Source organism: Lissotriton helveticus, chromosome 1_1 (assembly GCF_964261635.1).
Source record: "Lissotriton helveticus chromosome 1_1, aLisHel1.1, whole genome shotgun sequence".
Classification (NCBI taxonomy): Eukaryota; Metazoa; Chordata; class Amphibia; order Caudata; family Salamandridae; genus Lissotriton; species Lissotriton helveticus.
Window position 1 is genome coordinate 2,001,511,059 of NC_136057.1, and position 26,690 is coordinate 2,001,537,748.

At 44.0% G+C, this 26,690-nt stretch overlaps 1 protein-coding gene across 1 annotated transcript in view; it reads right to left on the minus strand.

The window, feature by feature from the left end:
• Nucleotides 1-16,972, minus strand: part of EXTL2 (exostosin like glycosyltransferase 2) — a 151,225-nt gene extending 134,253 nt beyond the window's left edge. The window contains exon 1 of the mRNA XM_078659256.1: nt 16,734-16,972. The gene's annotated coding sequence lies outside the window, so the exon portion shown is untranslated. The remainder of the gene's footprint in view (nt 1-16,733) is intronic.
• Between the last annotated feature and the right edge of the window lie 9,718 nt (nt 16,973-26,690).

Consider the following 26,690-nt stretch of genomic DNA (forward strand, 5'->3'; position numbering starts at 1 on the left):
TGTCACCCCAGATATTCATTGCATATGTTTAAAAAAAATTAAAATGACCAAATCACTTAACTTTTAATGTTGCAGACAAAGTTATCTCAGAAGCCCGCTGCTCTGTCTCCTGGCTTGTGCTGGCAGTTGGATTCAAAAGTAAGTTTTTAGCTATACAACTATTTCAACACTAAGATGTTATAAAGCAGGCCCCATTTCTGTATTTTTGCTGCACAATCTGGGTGGGGTCTTTCACCTTATAACTCAATATTTAAGTTTCATTATGTTTATGCTTCTTAAGATGTACTTCAGCAAGTGTCTTTTTTCCTGGCAGTGTGTATTGTATAGAGGAAATGTTATTTTTACCCACAGAGCCTAACCCTGCCCTCAAAACAGACTTCAAGAACACATTTTAGGGGACAATGCAGATCCCTATTACACTTTACAGCAGGATAACTACTATTGCAATACCTAGGGAAATGTTTTGGACAGACCAATTCTAGACTTTGAGAGATTGAGCCATCACTGAGCAAGATGCAGCAAGAGTCGCTGAATAACATAAGTGTCTCCTAATGCAAAGTCAGTGATTGATATGCATATATCCCCTTCCATGCGTTCATCCGCCAACGGCCCTCGCGAGCACTACCTCCGTAGTGCTGCGCATGTTTGTTGGCCAATGAGGCCCAGCCCACTCCGCTAAACCGCCGCACCGCGACGGAATTGCCGCCGTGGTTAAGCGGGTAAATAAATACATAAATATATATTCACTGAAAAAACCTTAGGTTTAAGGCACGTTACAGTTAGAAATTAGCATGTAAAAAACCTTTGAAATTCACTGAAAAAAACATAGTTTTCAGGCATGTTATATATAGTTAGAAATTAGCATTTAAAAAACCTTAAAAATTCGCAAAAAAAAACATAGGTTTCAGGGGCGTTATAGTTAGTTGGACATTTCACTCGTACAAAACCATAGAAATTACTCCGTTCTAGTTAGTTCAGCTAACTATAACTTGCGCCCTCGCAATGCACTGCTGAGGACATCTCAAATGACATCACTGATGACATCATCCAGTGAATGTGTGTTTTTCTGAAAATTAAATATGTTTTATATATGTACATCTCAAGGTCGATGGAAGAATAAATGGGTATATAAGTGTCTAAATGGATGTTTCTTTTTGTAAAATAGATTGTATAACTGATTATGTGTATCTTAGTGAATACATGGGTTAGTGAGTAATGTTTAAATATGTAAATATCTGTATCAGTCTCTTACTTTGTGTATAAGTGGCTGCATGGGTTGGTGAGTAGCTACATGTGTCTATATGGGTTATTAGTTGTTTTTTGAGTATCAGTATGAGTGTCTGAGTGTCTGTATGGTTCGGTGGGCGGTATTACTTAGTGCATAGATGCATGAATGAGTGACTCACTGTTTGTATGTGTTGAAGACAGCATGTATGCAGGACTGTATGGGTGGATGTGTGTGTATGGGTGTGTTAGTGAGTGAATGACTGTCTCAATAGTGTCTTTATGAGTAACTACATCTGTTTTAAACTAGTATATGTGAGTATTGGTGTATGTGAGAGTAAGAGATTGGAAGAGTTCCTGTATAAATAAGTATGTGTTTCTATAAGTGATTGTTTAAGAGAGTAATTATGTGTACGTTTCTGTAGAAGTAAGTGTGGTGGTGTGTGTATAACTGTATATGCAAGTAAATGGATGATTGATACTTTGCATGTCTAACTATGTGTGTGAGTAACTCTATGGATGAGTGTCGGTGTGTAACAGGATGTATCAGTATATGAGTACATATGATGAGTGAGTACATGTATGAGTGACTGTATAGGACTGTTGGTGAATGAGTGGATGTGTGTGTAGATCTTGGAATTACTGAATAGGTTGTTGTAAGTAGTACTGGTATGTCCATTGTTTTGAAAATGTTAATTTCTATTTTTGAGTGTGTGTATCAAAGGTTATATTAGAGTGAGAGGAGGTCTGCCACTCTATCACAAGGATGATGTCATCAGTGATGTCATTTGAGATGTCATCAGCGATGTCATGAGTGATGTCACTGACCATGTCATGAGTGATGTAATATGCGTCATCAGCATTGCATTGCGGGCGCAAGAGTTATAGTTAGCTGAACTAACTATAACAGGGGAATTTCTATGGTTTTGTACGAGTGAAATGTCCAACTAACTAACTATAATGCTCCTGAAACCTATAGTTTTTTCAATGAATTTCTAAGGTTTTTTAAATGCTAATTTCTAACTATAACGTGCCCGAACCCTATGATTTATTCATTGAATCTCAAAGGTTTTTTAAATGCTAATTTCTAACTATAACGTGCCGGAAACCTATGGTTTTTTAAGTGAACTTCTAAGGTTTTTTAAATGCTAGTTTCTAACTATGCCTACAGAGGTAGGACATGTGAAGAAAGAAGAGAAAATGCACAGAGAGAAGAAAAAGAAATGCAGAAAGAAGCAACAGAAGTCCTTAAAGACGAAGAAAAGTGCAGGAAGAAGCAAGATATGCAGAAAGAACAAACAGAGGAGCAGAAAGAGGACTTGTTGCAAAATCATCTTGTACCCTCAACTTTTTCAGATGGGTACTGATGGTAACTGACTGACTAACCAGGCCTTGAGCCAGTGCTATGCTAAAAGACACTTAGAATACAGTGAAAACACCTACATACACTAGGGAACACTATGCGTTGGGGTACTCCTGTGATTACCATGGCCTCCTCTGTAAAACCCTAGTAAATAATAGGGCAGGGGGATTAAAACTACCTCTTAAAACGCGGGGGGGGGGCCTGAGGTGACGTGTGCAAACACGCCCTGTGGCCGTTTTAATTTGGGGGATAAAGTCCCCTTGAATCCTGCGTGTCCCTTGGGTCCAACTAGCCCACCAGGTATCTCCAGTCAGCGCCACAGAGGTGTAGAAAGGGGCACGGCCTGGACCACCTCTGTGCAATGCAGCGCAGTGGCGCTTACTGGAAGCACCTGGTGGGCTAGTTGGCCCCCGGGGGCCCTCAGGATTGAAGGGGAATCCTGGTGGGTTAGTTGTCCCTCCGGGGACCTCAGGATTGAAGAGGAATTAATTCCCCAACTTGCAACGCGCCACAGGGCGTGTTTGCACACATGTGACCTCAGGCCCCACCCCCTTCCTTCCCCACTGTGCAAACGCGCCCCGTAGCGCGTTTTAAGTTGGGGGATTAAGTCCCCTTGAATCCTGAGGGTCCCTGGGGTGCAACAAGCCCACCAGGTACCTCCATTAGGCGCCACAGAGCTGCATTGCAGAGAGGTGTAAAAAGGGGTGTGGCCTCTTAACACCTCTCTGCAACGCAGCTCCCTGGCGCATACTGGAGGTTCCTGGTGGGCTAGTTGGCCTCCAGGGACCCCCAGTATTCAAGGGGAATTAGTTCCACATCTTACAACGCGCCAGGGGGCACGTTTTCAGAGTGCTGCAGGGAGGGGGCAGGGCCTCCGGCGCGATGCCGGTCTTTTTTTTTTTTAAGAATGGGGCAGGGCTCGAAAAAACGAAAAATGGTACTAGTCCTGCAGGTCTAGTACCTTGGAAAATCCCCTTGACCCAAGTGCAACCTACATGACCCCTGTCAATGAAAACGGAGCAAAAGTGACAAGTTAACAAGATTTAAAGGCATCTTTATTGCTCATTCCCTTTATGAGCAATAAAAATGCCTTTAAATCTTGTTATCCTGTCACTTTTGCTCCGTTTTCAAAGACAGAGGAAAAAAGTTAAGTTGTCTTCCTACTCGACAGAAAGGGCGAGTAGGACCTAAAAATAGCAAATGCGAGCGGGCGAGTGGATTTGTCGAGCAAGGTGGGGGCTGTGTGGCCCCCCCTTCTTTTCCCATTTTATTGGCCCTGGGGACCCCATCCCCAGGGCCTTACCCCTTTTAAAAAAAAAAATTGGAATGGGGCCACGTGGCCCTCCTTCCGAGGCCATAAGCGGCCTGGCGGCCCCATCCCCCGGGGCATGGCCAGTTTAAAAAAAAATTTTATTATTGGAGGGGGGCTGCGTGGCCCCCTCCTTAGGCCATTTATGACCCCGGCGACCCCATCACCTGGGGGGGCCTTTCCGTGTTTTTTCTATTTTAAAATTTTTTTATAATGGGGGAGGGCGTGGCCCCCCTCCCGGGCCACTTACGGCCCCAGGGAACCCATAACCCAGGGCCAGCCTATCCATTGGGGACCATGGGGGGGGTCCCCAATCCCCCCACGATCCTGCCGGCTCCCCGGGTCCTGCGGGAGCCGCATTGCTTTTCCTCAAGGGGAGCTGCAGACATGCAGCTACCCTTATGGAAAAGCAATTCTGCTTTGCTTCATTGAAGCGAGAGCATGTTTCCCTGCTCTCGCTTCAATGAAGCAAAGCAGAGTTTGCAATGACAGGGCGGGAGCTGCCTGCCCTGTCATTGCAAACAGCAGTGTCCCGGGAGTGGGCACCCCGGGACACTGCAGGATCCAGCCCAGGGGGGTGTCGGTCCCCAGGGCCATCAAGGGCTCCAGGAGTGGGGCAGCGCGGCCCCCCTCCCACCATTTGCAAAGCCCTGGGGACCCCCCGCCAATTTTAATAATTAGAGCCCCGGGGAGGTGGCGGCCCCCGGGGCGTGTGGGGGTGCTCAAGCCCCCCCACAGGAATAATTAAAAAAAATAAGAGCCCCGGGGAAGGCGGTCCCCGAGGCAGCGGGGGGGCTGTGTGCCCCTGCAAACTTATTGATAAAGGCCCCGAGGTGGCGGTCCCCGGGGCTTGGATGCCCCCATGTAAAAATTCAAAGCCACGGGGGTGGCGGTCCCACCCACAAATCTTCTTGAAAAGCCCTGGGGGTGGGGGTCCCCGGGGCAGTGTGGGGGTGATTGGGGCCCCCACACACTTTATTTCTGCCCCCGGGACCTGGCTCTCCCGGGGGCTTTATTTAAACGAAGCGCGGGATTCCGCTCTTTGTTTTTTTTTTTTTTTTTCGCTGCCGGATCCGCCGCATATCCCGCGATTTTTTATTTAAAAAATGCTTTTTTGGCCCTGGGGGTCCTTGTGGGACCCCCTAAGCAGGCCTAGGGGGTCAGGGTGTTTCTACCCTGCCCCCTTTTCTTGTTTTGCGCCTTAGTTTTTCTGTTTTCTTGTGCTTCGGTTCTACCGAGGCACAAAATGGCTGCCAACACTTCCTGGTTTGGAGTGTTGACAGCCAATTAGCATGAAGCTCGTGATCGGGAGGATGCGCGGATCCTGCGCGCCTCTATATATCGATATTTTTTTCATTTTGATTTTCCCAACTACTGAACGGGTTTACACCATTTAACGAAAATAGTTCTTTCTGAACCAAGGGCTACCTTTTTGCCAAATTTGGTGTAATTCCGTTCAGCAGTTCGGGCTGTAGCCGTGTCTAAAGTTTCCTATGGAAATGAACATGGAGAAAACACGTTTTGAGACCCCCCTTTTTCTCGGCCCCCGCTTGCCGAATCACGCTTTCAAGATAGGAGCTGACCGGAGCGTGCCATAAGTTTTGAACATTTTGCGAAGATTCGTCAATCGGCACCAAAGTAATTGGGAATAGAATGTTGCGATTTTCCTGTGGTAACTAGGTCCTAACTACAACTACCTACTGCCAGTAGGATATATATATAGATATATATATATATATATATATATATATATACACACATCACTGCTCAAACTTCCTGTACAGTGGGAGCACTGTTTCAGTTGGTGCCCGCATCGAGACCAGGACAGGGTCTCGCAAGTATTTTTCCACAATGAAATAATATCGCGGCACTCCTATTGGTGTTTAGATTTTCTTTATTTTAAAAACGTGTCTTTCTCCTACGTGTTTCGAACCGTAGTTCCTATAAACGGCAGTATGTTACATTGGTCCTTTCTCTCTTTTAGTTTTATATACACGCACACTGATACCTCTCATGGTGCATTGTGGGAGTGGTAGTATGCTTTACCACTTTTCAACAAACTTTATTGCAATACTGCCTACGGTGTTTTAGCTGTCATATGCAGAGGCTTGGGTGTCACTCAGCAAACGATGTTAAAATTATTACATCCATGTTGTGCCTGTTCTAAAGTAGACGCAGACGCACACTTGATTCATGGCTACACCATTAACTTTACAACCACTCTTGCATATTTAAGCAGTTGGTTGTATGGACCGTAATGTTTGACTAAGTCTCAAGCAAAATGTAGGGCTAAGTGCCCTCATCCTTTGTTGCAGCACCCTTGCCTCCGAGACCGACAGATTGCTATCTTCATGTACAGAGACATTTTAGTTATTTCTGATTGGGATATGTGATCTATTGCATCTCCTACGCTCTCTTTTGGTTAGTACACCATTGTCAACATTTATAGGAAGACAAAAATTTCTTACAGAGAGCAACAAATATAACATTTTCATTTCAAGCATTAGATTTCATACCAGCAGTGGCAGATAATTCATGTTTCTCAGGTTCAGTCACTCCTTCGACAACATCAGTTTCGCCCATTCTCCATATTACTTTCTCATGAATGAATTGTTGATGGTGTAACTACGGAAATGTCACTCATTCATTTGTATTTTTGGAGCCTACAGGTGAACATACATCTCCTCAACTCCGTTCAGTCCCATCGGATGCTTGGTTTTAAATCTCATTATCATCCGTGGCACCAGCCTCCGTAGTTTTTGTGTACGGTTGCCTCCTCGTTCATGTGGAGGAACTGTTACGAGACCTGAGTACTTTATGTCCAACCATGTTGTACCTTTGTGTGTATTCATGTGCTAAGCAATAGCGTAGGTGTTATCCATATTTTGTATTGCGTTAGTGTGTTCCAATATGCGTTTTTTTAAGGGACACACTGTGCTTCCTATGTATTGTTTTCCGCAGAAGCACTGGAGCATGTATACCACAAAGGTTGAATCACACGTTATGGTTTGCTTAATTTCAAATGTCTTTCCAGCAGGGTCTCTTAGATTCTTCAAATTTTTGGCAATCCTACAGGCTTTGCACGTAGTGCATTTTGTGAAGCCTTTCGATCTTGACTGGAGCCATGATTCTGTTTTTTTAGGTTCAAAGTGATTCCTAACCAGATGGTCTGATAGGTTCGGTGCTCTTCTATAGGATACCAGCGGTCTGTCTCCTATGATGTTGCCTATATCTGGGTCTTTTTTCAAAATATTCCAGTATCTGGTTAGTGTCTTCTGGATTTTGTGGCTCTCTTTGCTGTAGGGGAGTATCAATCGTGGTTGATCAGCATTGGTATGTTTTGTTTCACTCTTGTTTCCTGTGTCACAAGCGTTTCTGTTTTCTTTCTTTTCTTCATTCTCTTTTATTCACTAATGTCTCAGCTCTTGTTTTCTGTCTTGCTTTGAGTTCTCCCCTTTTGATATCTGCATATTTATATCAGTGTTGTAGGAAACGGGTTTTAGTATCTTTTAATTTTGTCTCCATTTCCTGATCCTCGGAGCAGTTTCTTTTCATCCTTAGTAGGTCTCATATGCTTTTTTTGAGTGTTTGGGTATCAAAACTCAAACCATGTAACATGCTGTTTGTGGCTGTTTTCTTCCTATGCCCTGTTGTATGCATGCGATTATCTTTTATGTAGACCATGGTGTCAATGAATTCAATCTCCCTGGGGCTTATGTTGTATGTGAATTTCAGTCCCACATCGTTTTCATTCAGTACTGCAAAAAAAGCCTGAATTTCCAATTAAGGTCCCTTCCACAATAGAAAGAGGTCGTCGATGAAACATAGCCAGAGGGCTACGTTCATCATGTGATGGTCGTTTTCTTCTCTGCAAGCTATGTTCCTCTCCCACCACCCCATCATGAGGTTCGCATAGCTTGGAGAGAAGGAAACTCCCATTGCGGTACCGCAGCATTGGACATAGACTTCTTTGTTGAAAAGAAAGAAATTGTTATATAGGCACATAGTTATCATATCTATCAGCATCTTTGAATGCTCCAATTCATTGATGGGTCTCGGTTTCAAAAAGTATTGACGGCATGCAGCCCTTTGTCATGGTCTATTGAGGTGTATAATGACACCACGTCAATCGTCACCAATAGGTAGTTTGGTTGCCACTGAGGGTCCATTAATATGCACAAAAAATCTCCAGTGTCCTCTATGTAGGAACTCAGCGTTGCGACCATTGGTGCTAAGAAGCGGTCCACGTATGTTGATACATTTTCATATAAGCTTCCGCAACTTGAAATAATAGGGCGCCCTGGTGGTTTATTCAGTGTCTTATGCACTTTCGGAAGAAAGTAAATTGTAGGCATATTGGGATTCTCCACCATCAAGAACTTTTTCTCATCCTCCGTTATAAGTCCCTTTGCTGTTCATGAGTCTAGGTTTTTGCTCCAGTCAAGTAGGAGTTAATTGGTTGGATTCTTTGGTAGCACTTTGTAGTTTTTCTCCTCTCTCAATTGGCGCATAGCTTCTTTTATGTAGTGTTGTTTCTCCAGCATCTCAATATTACCGCCTTTGTTGGCCGGTTTGATTTCAATCTCATTGTTGTTTTTCAATGTTTGCATGGCCATGCATTCTGTTTTAGTTAGGTTTTCCCGATTATTGATGTTGGAGACATTTCGCATTGTTTCTAAGTCTCCCATAACTAAATCATAAAAGATATCAATCTTGTTGCCAGGGTGGAGGGCGGGACAAAACGTGGATTTCTTGTTAAAGTGAGTTGGTATTCGTTTGTCTGTTTGAACCCCCATTTCCTCCAAGATTTGAGTGTCTGTTGTTTGGGAAGTGCTTGTTTCATTTGCTAGTTCATATGCAACGCGGAGAGTAGATATCTCTGCAATCCCGTATGTTTCTGAATCCTCCATACTTGGTGTTTCATTTGAGTCATTCGTTGCTCTAGATGGCTGTTTTGCAAAGAATTTATTGAGCTTCAACTTTCTCACATATTTGTATAAATCTATTTTTTCATGTTCAGCTTTTGTTAGGGTGTATCTTGATAGATTAATAACTAAGTTTGGAGTTTTCTTACCCCGCGCCTTCATTTCCTCATCACTGTGCGGTTCCTCAAGTTGTATCTTCAGCTTTAGCCGTTTGCTTCTTCGTGTTTTCCTTCTTGGTCTTTTGAGGGAAAGAATCCCCTTCCCCTTGCTCTGGTTCTGGTTCTTCCTGAGCCTCGGCCTCTTGTTTTGCATCTTGGCGTTTGCTGCTCCTGGTAGAGCAGCTTCATCTCTTCTAAAAAAGAGAATTTACGAAGGCCCTTGGTCTCTGTTCTCCTTCGCTTAAATCGGATTCAGACTCACTTGTTAGCTGACCAGTAGTAGGATCAGTGTTTACTTTCTTCGTTTCCCATTGCTGTTTAAAAATGTTAAACCTTTTAGCGAAAGTGAAGATGGTCCCAAATTCGTAGTCGTCTTCATCTCTACGAAATGTTCGCTGTTTCCGCTCCTGTACCTCATCCTCGTGTTTATCCAAGTTGCGTTCCATGTCGGCTCACAATTTTTTGACAACCTCACAATTCTCTCATTGGTTGACAGAATCTGGGTTTCAATTTCTGTTATCTTCGGATGTAGTTCTTCTACATCCTTCCTTGCATATTTTATGATGATCAGCATCATATTTCTTGAGCAATACATGTTGTTCTTGCCCCACTCCTCCAACATTTCAGGTTTGGTGTCCGGATGGTTTGGAAGGGTGAAAATGCAGAGTCCCCTTGGCACCACCCGCATTCCACGTATTTTTCAAGTGTAATGATTTCCCAGCCACAGGATGTCTCTTTGCGTAATAATTTCTCTAACTGGATGAATAATTGCTTGATTGTGGTGATTTGAGGCTGCATTGCCCTCGCTGCACCATTTGTTTGCTTGGGGATTGTCCTTCCCCTTTGAAACATGTTTTCTGCTTTTGATATGTGTTTAGCCACTCTTTCCTCCAATTTTAGAGATGGCGCACTTTTTGTTTATATCCGAGTCCTCGTATTGTAAGTGCTGTTTGTTGCCCAAAATTTATACGTTTACTAGTTTGCAATTGTTGATCTTATTGTCGATATTTTGGACCAAGTAACATTCCTTGGGGTTCTATTTGAGAGCATGGGTATTGTTTAAATGGCCCTGGGACACGATATACTGTAAATCATCAAGAGAGGATGCGGAGGCAATGTATTATCTCCGTTCGAGCGTTGCTTTAAAGTAGCTTTTAACTGCGCATTAATCCTTACTGCAGCATACGCGATGTTCGCTCGCAGATTAGCTCTTACCTGGGAGACTCCCGACGTGTCAGCGTCCTCCGACCCCGCACGCCGGTGCTCTACCCGGTTTCTGCTGAGCGTTTGTTTTGCTTTCCTTCTTCGGTTTCCGCTATCTTCCATGTCTTGAGGTCAGTCTGTTTATGAAAATCCTTCCACTTATGTCCACAATGGCTTCAGAACACCTAGCTCACAGTTGTTAATCCTTCATGCAGGGATGACGAATTACGATGCTGGACTCTCCTCTGTTCCGAGAATAATCACTGCTCAAACACCCTGTACAGTTGGAGCACTGTTTCAGTGGGTGCCCGCGTCGAGACCAGGACAGGATCTCGCAAGTATTTTTCTACAATGAAATAATATCGCGGCACTCCTCTAGGCGTTTAGATTTTCTTTATTTCAAAAACGTGTCTTTCTCTTAGTCAAACATTACGGTCCATACAACCAACTGCTTAAATATGCAAGAGTGGTTGTAAAGTTCATGGTGTAGCCATGAATCAAGTGTGCGTCTGCGTCTACTTTAGAACAGGCACAAACATGGATGGAATAATTTTAACATCCTTTGCTGAGTGACACCCAAGCCTCTGCATATGACAGCTAAAACACCGTAGGCAGTATTGCAATAAAGTTTGTTGAAAAGTGGTAAAACATACTACCACTCCCACAATGCACCACGAGAGGTATCAGTGTGCATGTATATAAAGTAAAAGAGAGAAAGGACCAATGTAACATACTGCCGTGATCAGGAACTACGGTTCGAAACGTCATGAAAATCCCCAAATGTAGTAGATATACCCCCTTATGAAGCTCTTCGTTTTTTCCTCCGGAAATATCGGATGTTATGGCTAGAACTTGGGCACAGGCTGGTATACATCAGGTGGAAAGCTTAATTAATGATAATTTGGAAATACTATCGTTGCCGGAGTTATTAAAAAATTCGGAATCAATAATAGATCATATTTTAAATATATCCAAATAAGGGAATGGCTAAAAAATATAGCTGCTAAACGAGACAACTTTCGATTAATACCTCTAATGGATAAGATATCGGGGGGACGGTCGGATTGAGGATTATAATATGCTGATGGAAACATTACCTGATGATGTAGGTAAAACTGAGTCAAGATGAGCATTAAAAATTAGGGATAGTGATATAGACTTAGATATGTCATTAGAATTTGGGAAAAGTATTTTTGGCAGCAAACCTTAAAGCACAACTTTATAAAACCCTTTTCAATGTATACTAAACACCAGCCAAACTGTTTAGCTGGGGGAAACGAGAATCAGATCAATGCCCTAGATGTCAGCATAGCCCAGCCGATACCATACATATGTTTTATGTTATGTTATGTTATGTTAAATTGGCTCTTCTATAGCGCGCGGCTACTCCAAGGAGTGTCCCGGCGCTTTGGCGAAGAGAGAAACAAGGAAAAGTTTACAGCATAACAGTGCTCCAAGAAGGGACGGGATTTACAGGGAGAAAAGCCAGGTCTTTAGCTCCTTTCTGAAGGCTAGCAAGTTGGTAGTCAATCTTAAAGATCGAGGGAGATCGTTCCAGCAACGCGGTGCAAGGTAACGAAAGGAGCGACCTCCGATTCGAGTGCGCCTGATGGAAGGAACCACGGCTTTGGCCTCATAGGCAGACCTGAGAGTTCTTCTAGGGACATAGAAGGCGATCCGCTTACAAAGATAGTTTGGGCCAATTCGATGAAGCGCCTTGAAAGCCAGAGTCAGAATCTTGAAAGTGACTCTCTTGGCGATCGGAAGCCAATGGAGTTGCTCTAGAAGCTCCGAAGCCCGCGCCCTTCGCGGGAGTCCAAAAATGGCTCTGGCCGCCGAATTCTGCACCACCTGCAAACGGGCCATCAGATATTTAGGAAGGCCCAGATAAAGAGCGTTCACGTAGTCAAGACGTGACCCTATCAGGGCCTGCACAGTGATTTTTTTGTGCTGGAGGGACAGTAAAGGGAGGAACTTCCTTAGCATTTTAAGGATGCCGAAACATTTCCCTGTCAGCCCGATGATCTGGGGTCTAAGGGAGAGGTCGACATCACACAGGAAGCCCAGATTTTTCGCCTTTACTGATGCAGTGTTGGGTGGAGACATGTCACCAGGCCACCATGACTTCCAGCCCGGATCGGGCGGGCAGCCAAAGAAAAGCAACTCAGACTTGTCCGAGTTGCACTTCAAACTGTGTCCCTGAAACCACTTAAAAACGGCTTCGAGGCATTCCTGAATCCGCCCGCTGTCGAAATTTTCCCCCTTGCCACATGAAAAAAGAAGCTGGGTGTCATCCGCGTAGGATATGATCTGGGCACCGAAAGACTCCGCCACCGCCGCAAGAGGGGCCATATAGATATTAAACAGGGTGGGGCTCAGGATAGAACCCTGAGGAACCCCCACGTCAAGCGGCGGCATTTCGGCGGAGAACGGAGGTGCCCAGACCACTTGCCGGCGGTTGGTCAGAAAGGACTTAAACCAATTCAACACCGTCCCACGAAAGCCTATCTCCCAGAGTCTTACAAGGAGACTGGCATGGGGCACGGTGTCGAACGCCGCCGACAAGTCCAGCATGACCAAGATGGCTTTTCCCCCTCCATCCAGTATCTCTCGGATGGCATCAGTGATTTCAAGGAGAGCCGTCTCCGTGCTAAAATTAGCAGGTAAGCCCGACTGAGAGTCGTGCAGAATGTTGTTACTCTCTATGAAGGTGGAAATAGAGAGGTGCACGTGCTTCTCAATCACTTTAGCCAGTGAGGGGAGGAGGGAGATTGGTCTGTAATTCACATGAGCAAGGGGGTCTAAAGATGGTTTCTTCAACAGCGGGAGGATAAGGGCGTGCTTCCATGCATTTGGTACCTCTCCTGAAATCAGGGAGGCATTAAGCAAGGGATTAAGCAGAGTATTAACTGCCGGTGCAATTTTCCCCAAACACTTGGCAGGGCAGGGGTCAAGCGGCGAGCCCGATTTAAGCCGAGAGAGCAGATTTAAAGAGGAAGCATGAGAGATAGAAGGGAAGTCCCAAAGCAAAGGGCCAGCGTCCTTGCCGGCTGAAAACATAGATGCGGGAAGGTCGGCCGCAGGGGAAAGCCCCGATGCCGGAAAAGAGCCTTGGATGAGTTTGATTTTATTGGTGAAGAATTCACCAAGTTGCCTGATCCAGGCTGCGGTGTGAGCATGATTAGGTGTGCAGGATACAGGTGACACAAATTCCCGAACAACTTTAAAGATTTCCTTGCTCACGCATTCAGCAGCATCAATTCTGCGCTCTAAATACACCTTTTTTGCCTCAAAGATGTGCTTATGATAGAGACAAATAAGCTCCTTGTATTTGCTCTTGTCTTCCAGGTCGTATATCCGTCTCCAGTCCCTTTCTGCCCTCTTGCAGTCTTGGCGCATCCTGGCCAAGAGTGGAGTAAACCAAGGGGCCGATACCTGTCTACCCGCATCCTTACTAGGCTTCCCAGGGGCTAACTCCTCCAGTCTGGTAGAAAGCCATTTCTGAAACAATTCCAGATCCTGTTCCAGATGACCTGTGAGCTGACAGGGGTACCGACCCAGAGCATCTGCTAGCATGTCCGCAGTGACTCGATAGAAAGGTCGAGACACTCTTGTTGCGTCTCTCACTCCTCTAGAGCCGGACGTGACTGCAGCTAAGATGCAAAATTTGATCAAATAGTGGTCGGTCCATAAGACTGGCATAGGAGGAGATGCCTCTATGATCCTAGTGGAAAAAATCTGATCCAACACATGGCCTTTGTCATGAGTAGCACTGACAACATAGGGAGTCATCCCAAGTGGACACACGATGTCAGACAGTTTGATGGTGTCTGGGTCTAAAGGCTTATCCATGTGTAGATTGAAATCTCCCAGAAGGATGCAGTGCTCCGATCTAAGACACGGCACTGAGAGAGCAGCCTGTAGATCATCGAAAAAGGTGCCCAGCGGGCCGGGAGCCCTATAGATGATAATCCCTGAGAAGGTTTGGCGGGGAGACAGTTTAAGAGTGAACCACAGGGCCTCACTGCCAGCAATGTTTTGTACCGCAAAAGTCGAGCAGGGGATACTGTTGTCCACTATTATTGCCACTCCACCACCTCTGCCGTTATCTCTATCCCTCCTAAAGATGGTATAATTAGGGGGGATAGCAGCGGCAACATCGGGGGCGGAGCTTTCGCTCAACCAAGTCTCAGTGAGAAACAGACACGAGATTTTAGAGTCTGTAAGCAAATTCCAGATGTCTGTGGAATGCTTGCTGAGCGATCTGGTGTTAAGCAGACAACAGGGATACTGGAGTTTTACGAGTGTAAATCTTTGACTTTATTGAAAAAGGGAATAGAAAAATTCAGGAAAAACTCAATTAACCATGCAATTAGTATTAGCGCGCCAATGATGCTATTTGGATACGATAGCTGAATGGGATTACCATTATTACATCGGGACTTTGTGTTTGTTTCAATTGCAGTAGCAAGACTAATAATTGCTACTGAATGGAAAGGTTTGGAACCCCCACTATTTACAGCTTGGCTATATCGCTTATTGAGTATATAGACTCTTGAAATGGCACTTTATAAAAACAAGGGCCACCGAGCTAGAGTGAAAGGGGGTTAGATCTGAGCACCAATGACAGACTGGCTTGAAGGAAACCAGGGGTGATGACAAGAGGGATAGGAATCGGTCAAGTAATTCTAGCTGAGGTTTGTTCTTTACTCCTACCTTTCTTTCTGCTTTTCCTTTGCAGGGATTTGTGAGAATTTCAACAGTATACTGTAAATATAATCTATGAATTTAGGAAATGTAAATATCTTTCTGCATGTATTTTGGTTTTAAGATGTACCTGATGGCAGAAAAGTAAAAAAAAAAAAAGAAGTCCTACATGATTCATAAAAAGTTGATTTAACATAGCTTCACTAATGCTCGACTCACAGGAATATTAGTGTACAAAGTTTAATGTTAAAATTGGCAATTATATTGATTGTTGTCATAATGTCCCATACAAAAGCTCATGTGAGGGGAACCTAAAAGGAGGAGGACATTAGCCTAAAGGAATACTCTCACACAAAAGGTTTCGTTTTTACAGGGTGCACCAAAACCTGGGAACCCCACTTCACATGTAACCATGCATTCACAAACACCCACAATACATACTCGGGGGTTGAACAATTAAACCTACTACACTGATTTTCTAGAGAGATGATCCCTTGCGTAAGGTTAAAGTCAAATCGCTGTTTCCCATCACTACAATAAGATGCCCGCAGACGTTAGCCGTACCACGGGCTGAAAGCTGGTAGTTACCCATGCACAAAAGAGTACTACTTTGGGCGAACTCCAAAACTAAATAGAGTGTAGCACAGTCTCGGTCATGCAGAACACTAATTAAGATACAAGTGGCATGGATTTCCTATTCCAGAAAACATACAAACCCTGCCCAAGCAAAACAAGCACTGGCAAACCCAATAGTTCTCACCTTTTGGATTTGCCAGTGCAGACCTATTGGCTTTGCTAATGCTGTTCGGATAACGAAATAAGAAAAGGCTAATGCTGATCAGCATCGTCAAAATAATACAAAAACAAAGCCACAATAATACATTTGCCAAACAGGTGCATTAGGTATCATGATGCTACACTGGCACAGCATCATGATACATTTATATGTATGTGTATATGTGCACATACACATCATTACGCTGGGCCACAGTAGCGTCATGATGCATAAGTGTGCATGCATGCATATACATCATATGTCATGGCTGCCATTTTTTTTAAATTACCATTACACGATGGCACACCCCCATTTCAGAGCACTAAATTAAAAACAAGCATTGGCAAAACAAATAGGTCTGGCTTATTTTAAAAGGAGAGTAATCGATATTAATGTTCCCAATATTGGTATTTAAAAAATCTGCATAATGCAGTATCATATCCAAAACATAAGGTTAAGGTTCACAGAAATCTAGGAGCAATCAAAGGATTTACTATGCCAGCGAAAGTCACAAATAACATAATTAGATGTAAATACATACAAGTTAAAGATTGTGAACGTGACATTTTAAGGTGTGATACTATATTGTAGAATTATAGTCTTAATGAAAAAACATCAAGATGAAAAGCCACTGTCACTTGAATTTATCTGTCTAGTGTCGACTCCAGAAAGAATATGTGTTGTGCCTCAAAATGCAATACAAGGGAATTCATATACAGGATACAACACAATTATCACTTCAAACTGTGTACCCATGTGGTCACATCGGACGGAAAAAGCCACTCGCTCCACACTGAAATCACGAGGTTGGTGGGAGGCGGGGGAGTTGATAAATAATGGAGCATCTTTCTTTGTGGATCTATTTAGTAACATTTCCATTTTAGATTGCTAATATAAGGCATGAGAACGAAATAATAGAAGAACAAAACCGGAATACGGACTCAATAAATAAGAATAAAGTCAGTCATTAAATAACATCCACAAATAATAAGGCATGTCCTCTTATCGTAGGATCATTGATTAAAAGGCATATATTCTATATTGCGTACTGATTAATTAAAGTTCTTACCGTCACATGCAAAAACTGGAATGCCCAGTTTTATAACATGTTGTAGAAATTGCGAGTTTAACCGTTCTCGAAAATATAGTCACAACAGGTAGTTACTTTCCGCTGAAGGACAAAACGGCCTTACTTTGCTCAGCAAATACATTTTGCCATTAGTGCCGTTGCAATAACAACAATCCACTAACTGGAGAAAAGTGCGGCTGCTCCAGCAAACTTTTCAGGTCTTGCCGTGGATACTAATCACGGTACTTCCGGTCAGACACTGTTTTCCCAGAATGCTCCATTTTGTAGTTTTTGAATACTGTTATGCTGCGGCAGAGAGCGCCCGGCAAAACATCCCTTGACATATTCTCAACACTGTTTTTGGTCAAGGTGTTACCGGAACTTTTGATACGTGTTATTTTGGTTCCCTCAATGAAGGAATTATTTATTCGCTTTGATAGTCGCTAAATTCACGCGCTGTATTTTAAAACTGCATAATAAAGATGCATAAGGCTGTGCATACGAGCAGATAATGTAATGTACGACTTAATGTGAGTAACTAGCATACATGCCACACTCCCGATTTAGCTGGGAGTCTTCTGGTCATTTTCAAAGCTAAAATTATCTGATTTTAGATTTCTCACTCTTAAAATTAAGTTCACTTCAATGCACGGTGATTGCTCCCTCTTAACTGGTCCCTTCTGCTGGCACGTGAAAGTGCAACACTACAAACGAGAACAACCCTCAAGTCAGTGACATTCCTGTTAAGTTGAAATGGAGGTCGAAGACTATATTTAAATAATACGCGTGATTTTTTTTCATTGAGTTTATTGATGAAGCCTGCAATGTAATGCTGGGAAAGGACTTTGTTGTTGTATTGCATTACTACACCCTCTCGTGCTCCCTGCGCGAGACGGTGACAATCCTGCTCTCCTGCGAGAGAGTGCCCATTGTCTTCTCTCCCTTCCCATTGGTCCCCTAACATTCCACCCTTCTATCCTTCCCTCTCCAACTTCCAACTGTCGATTTTATGATTCTTGCCTTACCTACGCACCGCACTAGGTGTGGGGCTGTTATAATAAATGTAATATTTACTCACTAATTCAGTTTAGTTATTACAAGTGGCGACGATCTATTCTTTAGTAATTGTCTTAGATTGTACATTTTTTCTGAAAAATTTCTAATGAACTTCGAGTAATATTCAGTTAATCCGAGAAAGGCTCTAACATCTTCTTTGCAGGATGACAAGGAGCATTAAGAATGGCATCGACTAAGCCTTGTTTGGGTTTGATACCTTCATGGCTGATTGTGTGCCCTAGATATACCACCTTGTTTTGGGACAATTTATATTTATTTAACTCAACAGTTAGTCCATACATTTTCAATTTGTTAAAAACTTGCCTAAGGCTTGTGTCATGTTCCAATTGGTTGCTACCCATGACCAGGATGTCGTCTTGGAAAAACCTGATACCGTCTACGCCTTCAAAGATAGAAGTCATGACTCTTTGGAAGAGCGCCGCGGCCGAGGCTAAACCAAACGGTACTATGGTGAAACGGTAACAACCAAATGGGGTGATAAAAGTGGTGTATTTCTTGCTGTCCACGTGTAGGGGTATTTGGTGATACGCGGATTTTAAGTCAATAATTGAGAATACAAGCATATCATTGGTAGCATTAAACATTTCACAAATGCGCGGTAGTGGGTACTGATCAACAATTATATTTTTGTTAAGATCCCTAAGATCGATGCAAAGTCTAATTTTACCATTCGGACGTTTGACCACCACTAAGGGAGAAACCCACTCAGCAGACTCCACTTCTTCAATTATTCCGTCTTTGACCAATCTGTTCAGCTCAAGTTGAACATCAGTTCTTACCGAAACTGGCAAATGTCTTACCTTGTGAATGCAAGGGATGGCAGAGTCTTTTAATTCAATTTTATGTTGAAAACTGTTAAGAAGACCAACTTTACCAGAGAACACTTCTGGAAAATCTTTGTGGATGGTGAGCTTACACGACTCGTCAACGGACAAAACAGGATCAGCACTATTGGGGTTGAGAATTATGCCTAGATCAGCTTGATCACTCCAACCAAGTACAGAGGGTCCTTTTTTTAGCCACAAAGAGTCTACAAAATGCCTTCCTGTTTTTGAATTCAAACTCTAATTCACGTGTTCCTAAAAACTCAATGCTGTTGCCTGTGTAAGTTCTTGCAATGATATTTGATTTTTCAAGTGATGTTCCAATTTTATCTGTGAACAGTTGTTTCCAAACATTTTCATTAATTATTGTGAAAGGAGAGCCTGAATCAGCCATTATGTTCACTGTCACCCCTCCCAATTTGACATCACACATGTTTTTTTTTTCTTTGTGGGTGTGAGTTCCAGAACATCATATTCAATGGAGAATACGTAATTTACGCTATCAGAATCTGAGTACTCAGAATTTTCCTCCGTAGAGTCACTCTCCTCTCGAATGTGTTTGACATGTTTGCTTTGACTGAAAGATTTTCTATTGCATGCTTTAGCAATGTGACCCGTCAAACCACATTACGTGCATTTTTGATATCTAGCAGGAATCAGCCCTAACATTCCACCCTTCTATCCTTCCCTCTCCAACTCCCAACTGTCGGTATTATGATTCTTGCCTTACCTACGCACCGCACTAGGTGTGGGGCTGTTATAATAAACTTAATATTTACTCACTAATTCAGTTTAGTTATTACAGTTGCATCTTAAGACATGTAGCCAGGTAGAGTTTTGTAGGTTTCTTTATTAGTTCCAAGTTGCAGGTAATTAAATCTATACAACAGTCTTTAAACCAGGTGAATCCATTGCGCCAGCTCCACCAGGACCAGCCCGCCTGCAGGGCCGGACTGGCCATAGCGGGCACCGGTAGGCTGCTAGGGTGGGGGCCAGTTTTGGCCTCCTGGGGGCCGTTTTTGTTACCAGGGGTAGGCAATATCGGACCCCAGTAACAAAATAGCCCGAAACCGGCCCTCACAAACTGCTCGGCAGCACTCCCCCACACCCCAGGGGGGCCAGCTGAGCAGTTTGCCAGGGCCGATTTCTGTTCCCAGTCCGGCCCTGCCTGCCTGCTGCTCAGCCCATCTCCAACTGTCACCACTCATCCACACAGGCACCCAGGCATTCCATTCATCACAGTCACACCAACATTCCAATACAAACTCTCACTCTGGCTGAGCAGCTAGGAGGCAACTAGGCTGAGAAGCATAAATAAATACAAACAATATATAACAGACTTTTCCAGAAGTGGATTTAATCATCTGTAACTTAGAAACTCATTAATGCAACACTTTTCGTTTTGTTAATGTATATTTTTAGGTGCTTTGACATAGGTACCCACAGAAAGACACCACATGGAAAAAATATGTACCCAATTACAAAAGCTACGAGATATACATTCTAAATTTAGAATTTGTTCCTGAACTGAAAAAAGTTGATAAGTTTATTTCACAGACAAATTAATCTGGGCACTACGAAAGCCAAACATGTGGGGGGTAAGAGAGGGGACTTTGAACCGTTGGCGCAGAGCAAACCTCAGAATCTGGGCAAGTTATTTAGTCATTCTTCTCCAAAGTAAGCTTTCCGAAATTGGCAACAAATGGTGCAGTATAAACTCAATCCTTTAGCTATTGTTCTAGTCATACTGTAATCCCCAGTACACAGTATAATGACTCTGGGACAGGAAGCGTGAACTCTCAATGGGCATGCAAATAATGTTGTTAGCATCTTAATTTTCCCTTTTCCACTGCTCTAAGAGCAGTTGGGTGATGCTCCAGCACCTTAGCGGAGGAGCAGCCCCTGGTCATTACGGTGATATACTGGGCCAGGGATGTCCTAAATTGTCTGAGGGGCACTTGGCCTTAGGCAGAATGGTTCATAGTCTAAGGTGTAGCCTACACACTCTGAGGGTCGCAGCATAGGTAGTTTCACCCCGCACATACCTCTATTACTGCCGGCGAGTCTCACAAATGCTGTTGGTGCACAATGACTATCTCATCAAGGAGAGCTGCTAGCCCTGACAAACTCTGCTTAGACAACGATGGCTGGAGTTGTGGGGATTATTTGCTAGTTGCAATTAGAAGTAAGGGCATGTAGTTGTGCACAACAGAATTTCCAATGTGTCCCTAGTGGATGGGCAAGTATTGCATTCTAGCCCTCAGGGGTCTGTGGCATATACACCTGTGCTACATTATATAGTGTAGTGATTAAGTGTCTACACCTTGTACTAGTGAGCAGTATCTGTAATGCAGTGAGAGTAAGAGGTGCCTCTGGGAATTGAGAGCATAGGTCATGCAAAGCCTCCCAGAGTCTGTAATATCAAACGTCAATAATGGAGTGTGTGTTTGAGCGCATGTGAGAACTTCAAGGGCTAAAAAGGTACCATTAGGGTTGGCGTCTCCTATACTTTTTTGGCCTGCCTGAGTGAGTATTTAACTCTGGGCACAATCAGTGTCATAGTGAAAAATTATACAATAGAAAGAGGGATCACTGCACACTTGAGCAGATTAGAGAGGTTGACCTACACCCCAGCATATGTGCATAGAGAACACCTGGGAGGAGCACAATGTATACATGTATTTATGAGCCTATACAGGTGCACAATGAGGACAGCAGCATTTTCAAAGTGAATGATCTCAGGGTGAGGTATGGTCAGGTGTAGGAAGCTGGCTCTTTATATATCAAAATTAGATATATCATGTAAAGAGTCAAGGGGTCCCCTTACGAGTGGACAGGTGGCTTGCTATGGCAATCCTGAGGTGCTCTATTAGGGGGTAGTGTGGGCGAGCAGCCTTAGGCTTAACACAGAGGAGTGAAAGACATATGAAAATGCACACAATGGTCAATAAATGAAATACATGACTCAACAAGCATTGGCATAGACAATAGGTCTCACCTTTGGGACCTTACAAGTGTTTAGCAATGTCAAAGTTGATGTTGTTGCACCAGGATATTGTGCTGAATAACTAAACACTTACAAGGTCCCAAAGGCAAAACCTATTGGCTATGCCAATGCTTGTTTTATTTCAGCCCAGTAAGAGGTGTCAGTACCGCCCTCTTGCACTGCTACTGAGCAGTGGCAGTACTGCCCAACATCAGTCTGGCTGAGAAGTGCCTGTACTACTCTCCAGCAGTGCTGCTTTGAAGTGTCAGTACTGTCTTGTTGCAGTGATGTGGGAAATGTCAGTACTGCTAAAATATTTCCTGCTGAGAAGTACTGATGCGGCTTTATAGCAGGGCTGCTGTTGGAAAGGACATGTACTGCTCTAAAGTAACGCTGCTGAGAAATCCCATACTGCCCTATTGCAGTGCTGCTGAGAAGTGTCAGTTGTGTATTGTTGCAGCTCTGCTTAGAAGTCCCAGTACTGCACTTTAGCAGCGCTGTAAAGAAATTCTAGGGCTGCCATATAGTAGCGCGGCAAAGAAGTCCCAGTACTGCCTCGTATCATCCCAGCTGATAAGTCCCAGTACTGCACTATGGCAGTGCACTTGAGATGTGCAAGTGCTGCTCTATAGCAGTGCTGCTGAAAAGTCCCAGTACTGCGCTTGGCAGTGCCCCTGAAAAGTGCCTGTGCTGCTCTATAGCAGTGTTGCTGAGAAGTCCCAGTACTGTGCTATGGAAGTGCTCTTGAGAAGTTCCAGTGCTGCTCCATAGTATCACGGTATTGAAGTTCCCATACTGCCTTGCATCAGCCCTGCTAAGTCCTAGTACTGCAGTGGGGCGGTGCCCTTGAGAAGTGCCAGTGCTGCTCTATACTAGCACTGTAGAGACGTGCCAGTGCTGCTCTATAGAAGTGCTGCTGAGAAGTCCCAGTACTGTGCTATGGCAGTGCCCATGAAAAGTGCCAATGCTGCTGCATACTAGCACTGCAGAGAAGTGCCAGTGCTGTGTAGCTAGTGCTGAGAGGTCCCAGTACTGGATCGCAACAGCACGGTAGGGAAGTGCCAGTGCTGCTCTATAGCTGCACTGTAGAAGTGCCAGTGCGCTCTAGAGCAAGACCTATTGTATTTGCAATGCTTGTGTTGTTTGTAGTGTGATACACATCCTGTTGTCATTATAATGTTTTAAGTGTTCCTTTGCATCATGATAAATAACTTTTTTCTTCTGCAGTTTTACCGGTTGCCGATCACAAGTTATCGAGCACCATTTAAAATATTTGTACTCGTGTATGGAGCAATAATGATGAAAATCGCTGTGTGTCTTGTATTTTAAAATTTATAAACAACAAATTCCTCCCAACCATTGCTAATGCGATTTTGCATCAACGCCGGGATTACCTCTTCAGCTGTGTGATTGGCAGGTGGTACTTTTTGTAGGTCGGTGTTTTCCCTACAAGAACGGTTTGTTTCACAGCTGCAGTGAACATGCAGATTGTCTGCTTTCCCTCAGGTGGATGGGCTGGGAGGGTGAAAAAAGCAGCTTCCACCGAGGACCGAAGAGCATTAGAAAAAAGGCCCAGCCAACCACTTCACTATCTTACCTTCTTTGTTCCAGAGACTGACGCAGGGCGGGCCGGGGAGGAGCTTGACGCGGACGAGCCCCAGAGGCATCACGTCGGAAGCTCCTTGTTCTTTTGTTAGGTCTATTCTGGTGAGTAGAAAGGGGTCCCAGGCCAGAGATAAGGGTTGAAATGCAGGGAGCTTATTGCATGTGAAAGTAGTTGCACTTGCACATAAGAAAACAATGACGTTATAATGACAACAGGACGTGCATCGATCTGGTTAAAAAAAAATAAAGCTGGAGACCTGTGACTGTGTTGGAAGGGAGGGGGAGGGAGAGCAAGGAGAGTGGGGTGGAGGAACACAGGAAAAGACACAACAATGAAAGAGAAGCGCACTCAATGGTAAAAAAAGTAATAGTAAATAAGCCCGGGAGTTGTGTGTGCACGCGTGCTAAAAGAAAGAAAAGGATGCGAGTGGTGCGTGCGCGCAACGGGAAAAGAGAAAGCAGGCCACCGAGTGGTGTGCGATGTGCGTGCACCATGACGAGAGAGGAAAGCCAGATGGCGCTTCTGCTCGTCATTGTGCGCATAACCGCACGCTCTATGCCACCCGGATGGACTTTTGAAAGCCCACTCACTAAATGTCTCGCCAGAGCAGCGCATGCGCTGGCTCAGGCGAGACCTAAAAAGGAGATCCACACCAATTTATAACAAGCATTTACAATGCAATAGGTCTCGCATTATTAAAGTTTGAGCTATTGGCATTGTAAATGACAATGTCTTTTATTCATTTGTTTTTAAAACCTGGAATCGGTGCATAAACACGCACTTTGAACGTATAGTCTTTGCTTACACTGAGCACGGCTGGCAGTAAAAGAGACTGCCAGCTTTGCTTCTCATAAGCATGGACTATAAGTACAAAGTGCTTGTTTACGCACCAATGCAAATGAATAGAAGGAATTGTCATTTACAATGCCAATAGCTCAAACTTTAATAATGCAAGACCTATTGCATTAACAGTGAACCGTAAAAAGAGGGTGAAGAGGTACTAAACCATGTACAGTCCTATCAAGGAGACCTCTGAGATGCTAGTGGGGCTGGGGAGTGTCCGCAACAAGTCAGGCAAAAAAGAAGCAAGTCAGACCTTTGGAAAACATAACTCACAGCGGATTTTCAAAATGGCGCCACTCTGGGTTTCACAGAAGGACATGAAAATAAAGACATTTGTAAATGGAAGGAATTTATTGAAAAGCATAAAGACTTTAAAATGAAAAAGTCTTGCCAGGGTCTCTCTAAAAAGGTGACTTCGTGGAACGGAGGCCGAGTGAGAGGCACTGTTCGCAGACTCGAATGCGCTTATCCTGTTTACCACGCCTGGCCTTGGAGATAACTTGCTGTGCTTAAGTGCACTTCCGCCGCTGCGGCAAGTGCCTCTTGAGCGGTAACAACTTGATGACAGCGGATTGCCTTCCTCACCGCGCTAGACTTTAGACAACCTGCATGTTAATGGCCGGGCGGCTGGCTCAGCTAAGCACCTTGAGGTCGCAGGGCCGTTGCAACAGCGCACCGCAAGTGTTCGAGAGCTCTCTCTGTGCAGGCGTGTGCATAATACTGCAAGCACCCATGCCGGTCTTGTAATCTCTCTTTTTTACAATTGAGGAGAGACATCTCTCAGCCAGGTGGAGGATGTCAAGTCCACCGCATTACAGATTAACCACCCGTTAATAGGTTTATCTAGAGGGGGGCATCTCTCGAAATTGCAGCCTGCAACACAACACAGATGAATTGCACCCAATCAACACTCATGGTGATGTCACGCTGTTCCAGCGAGAAACGTGCCAAGAGATAGTTCTGTCGGCTAATGCACCTGCTGCGTGTAACCAGAACGCCTCCGGTTGAAATCTTGCCACAAAAAAACTATGCTTCGGGCTGGAGGTGACCCCGATATTTATATGATTAGTTATCAAGGACCCTCTGGAGGCACCAGTCCTAGGTCAGGGAAAAATGAATGAGATAAAACAACCTAGGCACAAAAGTATTACAATTGTCAAACAAATAAATAATACGGAGGTGGGACTACACAAGGCCAGTTATTAATATTTAATAATTTACATGTGGTAAAAAGGGTAGAAAAACAAAAATACACTGGCAACTAATTCATATTAATAAAAACATCAAATAAATAAATCACATTGCAAAGGAAATTCAAACCTAAAAATAAATCAATTAAAATAACATTGTCTTAATTATCACAGTTCAAATTAAACATCACAAAATAAACCCGAGATGGGTTAACCATTTCCTTGTACATTTCACAGTGAAGGGCGGGAGTGGGTGCGGGGGGGGGGGGGGGCGGACATAAGGGATGATTATTTGACGAAGAATAGAGCTTGGGGCATATGGAGGCATCAATGTTGTTAACATGGGTGAAAGTATGACAGACATGTCTCTAGTACTGATTCAAAAAATGCAAACTTAAGAACTAATTTAATAGTTAATGCAGCCTTAATTATTTTTTGCTCAACAGGCCTGAATTCAATGCCTTGCAGCTATAAATGTTAAAAAAAAAAGCAAATGAAAAGGATTTCTCAGCGGGAGATGTACTATACTGTAGGAGGTTTTAATTCTTTAGCAGCAAGATAAATCTTCCCACGCCGACCGAATTCAAAGGAACTTTAACAAGTGGTGCGCTCGCACATATGCTTCAAATTACCTCGGCCCGTGTCTGGGCACGATAATTTAAAGCATATGTCAGGAAATGCGCGTATTAGACACCAATAGGCCAGGGGTGGAGCTATGCGCCCGCCTCTGGCCTATTGGTGTCTATTTTACAGAGCAGCAAGCAGTGAAAGGCCAATAGCAGGCCGCAAATGAAAACTCACACGCACGAGCGTGAGAAATTTGCAGTCCATTTTTAAACTCCCCTCAAAAGGGCTCTCTTCACGAGCCCTAAAAATAGCAAGTATCTTTATATGTTTGGGCATCAGAAGAAAATCGTTCATGTAGGTACGTTTTTAAATAGGAATATTTTTCAGTTAAAAAACTCGACAGTGCAACTTTTTAGTTCTGCAATGTTAACTTATAGGAGGAAAATCATAAGCAGTGTATCGTTTTTTTGTCAGCAACTTACGGGACCCTTCTCCAGTAGTTAAGGTGAGTGGTGGGCACAGTCCAAGGCAACACCAGCAGAACACCACCAGCGGCATTTGTGTGGCTGGGTGCAGAGGTGCCAATTAGCAATGAGTAGCCAACGGAGAAAGGTTGAGGTAGAAAGAGGCTGCAGGAGGGGACTGTGTGACCAGTCGTGTGAAACTAACGAGTGGCTTTGGTTATTGTGATGTTGGGGGGACGTGGCAATACCTATGTTCCTCTTCTCCTCAGGATGGGGTGTCCGGGTGCAGATGGCCTTTTGGGTGTTGGTTTTCTCCACCTGGCAACACTCTGGGTTGAGGGGACCTGCCAACAGAGGTTGCAGGTGACATCTGGGGTGCCAAAAGGAGTCACTCCACAGT